Source organism: Rattus rattus, chromosome 8 (genome assembly GCF_011064425.1).
Source record: "Rattus rattus isolate New Zealand chromosome 8, Rrattus_CSIRO_v1, whole genome shotgun sequence".
In the NCBI taxonomy this organism is placed as follows: domain Eukaryota; kingdom Metazoa; phylum Chordata; class Mammalia; order Rodentia; family Muridae; genus Rattus; species Rattus rattus.
This window is the reverse complement of record NC_046161.1, coordinates 46,342,582-46,350,264: the sequence shown is the minus strand read 5'-3', so window position 1 is coordinate 46,350,264 and position 7,683 is coordinate 46,342,582. Positions and strand designations below refer to the sequence as shown.

Sequence of the window (7,683 nt, the reverse complement as noted above, 5' to 3'; positions counted from 1 at the left end):
TCTCTTGAGGGTTAGGTGCACCTTCTCTGACTGAGCCCAGACCCACAAGTCCTCTTCTGTATGTGTTTGGGGCCTCATCTCAGCTGGTGTATGCTGCCTGTTTGGTGATCCAGTGTCTGAGAGACCGCAGGGGCCCAGGTCATTTGAGACTGCTGGTCCTCCTACAGGGTTGCCCTCCTCCTCAACTTCCTCCAGCTTTTCCCTAATTCAACCAGAGGGGTCAGCAGCTTCTGTCCATTGATTGGGTGCACATATCTGCATCTGACTCTTTTAGCTGCTTGTTGGGTCTTTTGGAGGGCAGTCATGACAGGTCCCTTTGTGTGAGCACCCCATAGCCTCAGTAATGGTGTCAGATCTTGGGGTTTCCCCTTGAGCTAGATCCACTTTGGGCCTGTCACTGGACCTTCTTTTCCTCAGGCTCTTCTCCATTTCCATCCCTGCATTTCTTTCAGACAGGAACAATTATGGGTCAGAGCTTTGACTGTGGGATAGCAACCCCATCCCTCATTTGATGCCCTGTTTTTCTGCTGGATATGGGCTTGACAAGTTCCCTCTCCTCACTGTAGGGCATTTCATCTAGCCCCACTCCCCCAGAATACCCCCCCATTGAGTCCTGAGAGTCTCTCACTCCCCAGGTCTTTGGTACATTCTGCAGGGTCCTCCCAACCTTCTTCCTCCTGAGGTTGCCTGTTTCCATTCTCTCTGCTCACCCTCAGGGCTTCAGTCCTTTTCCCCCACCCAATACCAGATCATGTTCCCCTCTACCCCCAACCCCATCCCCATTCCCTCTGCTGTCCCTCCCTCCCCCTTATGGCTGCTTTCTTCTCCCTCCCAAAGAGGACTGAGGTGTCCTCATTTGGGCCCTTCAGCTTGTTGACATTTGTGAGTTCTGTGGACTGTATCTTGGGTATTTTGTACTTTTGTGTGGTTAATATCCACTTATTAGTGAGAACATACCATGCATGTCCTTTAGGGTCTGAGTTACCTCACTCAGATATTTTCTAGTTCCTTCCATTTGCCTGCAAAACTCATAGCCATGGTGTTTCCTCACAGTCATAGAACCCAGTGACAGTAGCCAGCTATAAAGTCAGGAGAAGGGCTTTGTCCCAGAACCCAGTCATGTTGGTTCTTTGAGCTTAACTTTTGACTCTCCAGTAGTATAAGAAAAGAAATCGTTGGTGAAACCACTAAGTATGTAAGTATTACCATTCTGTCATGACATCTAGATGAAGGAAAGCTTCCTTACCCTGCCCACCCCCTATCTACCCTACCCACCGAGTCTTCCCCACCGCAGCCCACTCTCCCTTACATCCTTCCTCCCCTGGCCCCCAAGTCTCTTAACTGTGGCAGAGAATGCCGAGGCATAACCCCTCTTTTAGTTCACTGCCATTTTAGCTAAAGCATATCACCCTTAAAGAAACCATTGCCAAGTTGGAATAATTTTTTTTTCTCAAAGAGTTACATGAGGGAAAAAAAAGAAATCTATATTTTCATTTAAATGAGAAGTCAATTCACAGGGGAAAATATGTGAAGAAAATCTTACAGCCTTGAAAAAAGCTTTAATGTGGGCTGGAGAGATGACTCAGAGGTTAAGAGCATTGGCTGCTCTTAGAGGTCCTGAGTTCAATTCCCAGCAACTGAAGGGCGGCTCATTGATCAGCTATACCGGAATCTGGTGCCCTCTTCTAGCAAGCAGGTGTACACTCAGGCAGAACGCTGTATACTTGATAGTTTAAAAAAAAAAAAACAATGTCCCTTGGGAATTTCTTTCATCTTTCTTTCATTATCATCGGCGGAAGGAAGACTACTGAATAGAGTACTACTATTTTTGTGGGTTCTGGGGCCTCCCATAGAACCTCTCCTTAGCCTCAGGCTCCATCTGAAACTGGCTTCCTGCCTGAAACACCAGCAGTCTTGGCCTAATAATAAAAGTGAACGGGAACCCTAAGAGAATCTCTGGTAGCGATCACAGGTCAAGAATAAAAGGATGTGTCAGACCCACTGGAGGATTTGTGAAGCGCTCAGCCTCTTTTGTGTTTATGAGAACAGGGAAACAGAGGTGTTTGAAGTTCAGTGGGTGGACCAAGCCTCTGAGTTCGTAAAATCTCTTCTCTTATTCTTAAAATGTCCATGCTTTGCTTCTGTGTGGGCAAAGGCTCTGAACAGAACATGAAGAGGAGGAGAGGAAAAGACAGCGGGAGTGAAAAAGCTGAGGGGGAAGAAAACCACAAACACGGAGAACATGCTGTGCTTTGGGTAGGGTTTGGGTGTGGGCCCGGGTTTCCCAGGCTGGAAACTCAGTCTCTAGCATGCCTTTGCTGACTGAGATGGTAGATTCTCCAGGAGACAGAGCCCAGTGGGCAATTAGTAAGTCGCAGGAACGGCACCCTCAGTGTTAGTGATGCTCCTGAACAATTAATACCCTCGTCAGTCTTCTCCTTTCAGCTCTGAGAACACTGGCCACCCACCCGTCAGTACGTCTTCCTCGGACTTATGTCGAATCTGCTCCTCACTCCCCTGATCTGGAGAATCTTTATTTACTCAAACTCAACACCTACTGTTTAAGTAAGCTTCCTGTTCTTGCTGTTCAGAAGATGTCTGGTCTGGCGATTCAAAATTCTCCCATCTTGTTTGAAAGCTGTTGTCTCTGACCAGAGCTTCAAATATGTGTTCTGACACCGAGATACTGAACAATGAATTTGCCTCTTCTAAATCTTTGCTGTGGCCAGTATATGTATGGTGGTTTGTCTTATTTACCAGAGATCAGAAGGGCTGTGCACATGGCACTGGAGGACAATGGAATTAGCACTGGATGCATTACCCTGCTGCATGTGTATATTTTAGAATAAAATCATCTCACTCTTTCCTTGCCCAAAGTCCTCTAAACCTCCCTTCTCCTCTCTCATGATACTACCAAAAATTGTTCTTCTAAGATAACTTTGTCCTTATCCAGAAAAGGAAAGGACTTATGTGCCTGCTGGCTAGGGCTTTGCTTACCCTGATCATTTTTGCCAAGGATGAAAAAGAATTTGTTTTTCCATTGTCCTTTGTCTTCTCCACCCCACCTCTGCTGCTCTTCCCGCAACCCCACCCCTGCATGAAAAGAAAGTCTAACATTGGCCAGAGTCTCTGAGTACCTTCCCTTCATGCTCTCTACAATATAATTTCCATCGCCTTTGTTCAAGTTCGTCACAGAGAGCGGAAGCAAACAGCAATTATTAACCATTGGCCAGCTGATCCGGAAGAGACCAGGGCCCAGCATCACACCAGACCCACCCTAGAGCTCAGTTTGGATTCAGATCAAAGCCAGAATCTCAAAGCCACGCTGGTAGGAATAGAAATCTTAATTACCACATTAAGGCAGTGATTAAGAATGATCTTTGACCCTTAAAGCTTTTAGTCACTCAAAATACATTTAAGTGCCCACTCTCTGATGTGCTAGGATGAAATTTTCAGGAGTTCTTACACTTTATTGTAGTCTTAGGTATAGGTATGGCATTTAACACCAAACAGCAAGGCAATAGTTTTTATCTAAACAATGATTCCCAACAGGACAACGCTAAACTTGTTTTCCACTGATTATTTTGTCACTCACTGAATTAATTAGTTTTCTCATTAAAAAGTGAAGCCCTGGCAATTTTGACATAATATGATAAAGGCTCAAGATCTCTTATAGCCTTTGACCATTCTAGAAAAATTCAGGGCAGGGCAGAATTCAATGAGTGTTGGACGGCGTTGGAGGGGCCTTGTCCCCATGGATATAGACTTCATGACTTTCCAGGGTTTCTCACTTGGAAACCCTGTAACTAGATTCTCTTCAGGGACTTTTCAAGTGAATAAATAAACAAATACTAATATTAGCTAAAATAAAGGTAGGAGTTGTGTTTATTAAAGCTGCTGATGCCTGGAGGCATGCAATTGCACTCTCTTTTATTCAAAACAAATGTCAGTCAGCAGTCCACTAATGATTCTTCACGTGCATCTTCCATAGAAGTCCAAGGGAAACAATTTTCTTAGAAACCAGTACCATAATTAAAATGGTCTCCTGGACACTCATGCTGAGCAATTGAACACATCCCCCCGCCTTTTAATTTTATGAGCTGATGCTTTGATTTCTTCTCTTCGTGGCTCCTCTTGGATATATTAATTTTACCATCATCAACATGAAAAAAATTTTTCAGTACTGTTGTGACAATAAAACCATGAGACTAGCGTTTGATTTTTGCAATTACTAACCAAACTGTATGTTCTAAATTGATTTAATTTGCTTCAATAGTAAGTATAAAGAAACTTGGAACAGAGAAGTAGAAATAAACGTGATATAAAACCCAAACCATCCAAACTGGTCAAACTGCAGTTGTGATAGACCGAGAGAACCCCAGAGACCTAAAGGTTCACTGAAGGTCTAATTGGGTTGCTCATAGCCTGAATCAAGTTGTCAAATTTTGAGAGTGCTATTGTTGTTGGTTTGTTGGTTTGTTTTACACTACAGCTATCTTCAGACACACCAGAAGAGGGCATCAGATCCCATTACAGATGGTTGTGAGCCACCATGTGGTTGCTGGGAATTGAACTCAGGAGAGCAGTCAGTGCTCTTAACTGCTGAGCCATGTCTCCAGCCTTCTTGTTGTTTTGTTCATTTGAACTTTTCTATTATTTTTTTTTATTTCTTTTTTCCATGAGGTGGAAACAATAGCTATTTCCACAGAATTGTTGTGGGAATAAGATCACTGATTAATGAAAGAATGCATGTGGCAGTGCCCAGCACCACTCCAGAAACTTAGACAGTGCATAATAAACTTTCATCCCCCTTTTCGCAATGGGTTTGCCATCAGAACACAGGTTGTGAAAGCCACCACTAATTCAAAGCAAAAATGGGAAATGAAAAGACTCACATCAACATTGTTGTAATTGGACACATAGATTCCGGCAAGTCCACCACAACTGGACACCTGATCTACAAATGTGGTGAGATTGGCAAAAGAACCATCAAAAAGTTTGAAAAGGAGGCTGCTGAGATGGGAAAAGGCTCTGTCAGGTATGCCTGGGTCTTGGGCAAACTGAAAGCTGAGTGTGAGCGTGGTATCACGATTGACATCTCCTGTGGAAATTTGAGACCAGCAAACACTATGTGACTATCATTGATGCCCCAGGACACAGAGACTTCATCAAGAACATGATTACAGGCACATCTCAGGCTGACTGTGCTGTCCTGATTGTTGCTGCTGGTGTTGGTGAATTTGAAGCTGGTATCTCCAAGAACGAGCAAACCCGTGAGCATCTTCTTCTGGCTTACACCCTGGGTGTGAAACAGCTAATTGCTGGTGTCAACAAAATGGATTCCACTGAGCCACCATACAGTCAGAAGAGATATGAGGAGATTGTTAAGGAAGTCAGCACCTACATTAAGAAAATTGGCTACAACCCTGACATAGTATCATTTGTGTCAATTTCTGGTTGGAATGGTGACAACGTGCTGGAGCCAAGTGCTTATATGCCTTGGTCCAAGGAATGGAAAGTCACCCACAAAGATGGCAGTGCCCGTGGCACCACACTGCTGGAAGCTTTGGACTGCATTCTGCCACCAACTCATCCAACTGATAAGCCTCTGCGACTGCCTCTCCAGGATGTCTGTAAAATTGGGGGCACTGGTACTGTCCCCGTGGGCCGAGTGGAAACTGGTGTTCTCAAACCTGGCATGGTGGTTACCTTTGCTCCAGTCAATGTGACAACTGAAGTTGTCAAGTCTGTTGAAATGCACCATGAAGCTTTGAGTGAAGCTTTCCAGGGGACAATGTGGGCTTCGATGTAAAAAACGTGTCTGTCAAAGATGTTAGACGTGGCAATGTTGCTGGTGACAGCAAAAATGACCCACGATGAAAGCGGCTGGCTTCACTGCTCAGGTCATTATCTCAAACCATCCAGGCCAAATTAGTGCTGGCTATGCTCCTGCTCTGGATTGTCACACAGCCCACATACCGAGCTTAAAGAAAAGATAGATAGATAGATAAGTAGATAGATGATAGATAAGTAGATAGATGATAGATAAGTAGATGATAGATAGATAGATGATAGATAATAGATGGATAGATAGATGATAGATAAGTAGATAGATGATAGATAATAGATAGATAGATAGATAGATAGATGATAGATAGATAGATAATAGATAGATGGATAGATAGATGATAGATAAGTAGATAGATGATAGATAGATAGATAGATAGATAGATAGATAGATAGATAGATAGATAGATGATAGATAGATAGATAATAGATAGATGGATAGATAGATGATAGATAAGTAGATAGATGATAGATAGATAGATAGATAGATAGATAGATAGATAGATAGATAGATAGATAGATAGATAGATAGTTGTTCTGGTAAGAATCTAGAAGATGACCCCAAATTCTTGAGGTCTGGTGATGCTGCCATTGTTGATATGGTCCCTGGCAAACCCATGTGTGCTGAGAGCTTCTCTGACTGTCCTCCACTTGGTTGTTTTGCTGTTTGTGACATGAGGCAGACAGTTGCTGTGGGTGTCATTAAAGCTGTGGACAAGAAGCCTGCAGGAGCTGGCAAAGTCACCAAGTCTGCCCAGAAAGCTCAGAAAGCTAAATGAATATTATCCCTAACACCTGCCACCCCGGTCTTAATCAGTGGGGGAAGAGCGGTCTCAGAACTGTTTGTCTCAATTGGCCATTTAAGTTTAACAGTAAAAGACTGGTTAATGATAACAATGCGTCGTAAAGCCTTCAGAAGGAAAGAAGGTTTTGTGGACCATTTCTCTCTCTCTCTCTCTCTCTCTCTCTCTCTCTCTCTCTCTCTCTCTCTCTCTCTGTGTGTGTGTGTGTGTGTGTGTGTGTGTGTGTGTGTGTGTCAGTTTTAAGCTATTTGTTTTCAAAATCAGTACTTTTTTTTTCTTTTTTTCGGAGCTGGGAACCGAACCCAGGGCCTTGCGCTTCCTAGGCAAGCGCTCTACCACTGAGCTAAATCCCCAACCCCAAAATCAGTACTTTTTAATGCAAACAACTTGACCAAAAATCTGTCACAGAATTTTGAGACCCATTAAAACAAGTTTAATGAGAAATAAATAAACTTTCATCCCTATCTCCCTTCCTTTCTTGAACTCTATACAGTAGTTTAGAGACAGGGAGCTTTATTTCAGTCCAGAGAAGGAAATGTTTTCGACAAAATAATAGTTTGCAGAAACTTATTGGAGCACAGAAACCAAAGTCTGGGTGAGTGCTGGCATTTGCCTTGAGGGAGAGTCAGGATTGAACCTGGCCACAAGGGACTATGTCGGCATGAGCTTGCATTCCCCGGTGAAAAACAAGATAGGGCCTCATTCTAGAAAGCTCACATCACGTCGGCAAAAATCAAAGCAGAATTCTGGAACTACATCTTAGTATACTTGGAAAAAGTGGGCCTTAAGGATAAAGAGCATGCTGGTTACCACGACTCAGGAATATGAAGGAGAAATCAGGACACGAAAGTAGTTTAGTAACAAGGATATGGATGCTGAATGATCCACATAGGTGTGATTGGTGGCTGAGTGACTCAACACCACATCCCACAACATGCTGCTAGGCCTGTGAGAATGGACTGTCCTTTTTATGGGCTAGAACTCAAAGGTAATCTAAATCCAAACAATATTTATTCAGATGATATAAGACGCC

General features: G+C 43.4%; 1 pseudogene; it reads left to right on the top strand.

Moving 5' to 3' along the window:
• The first annotated feature begins 4,874 nt into the window (after positions 1 to 4,874).
• LOC116907045 lies at positions 4,875 to 6,712 on the top strand (annotated as a pseudogene).
• The last annotated feature ends 971 nt before the right edge of the window (positions 6,713 to 7,683 follow it).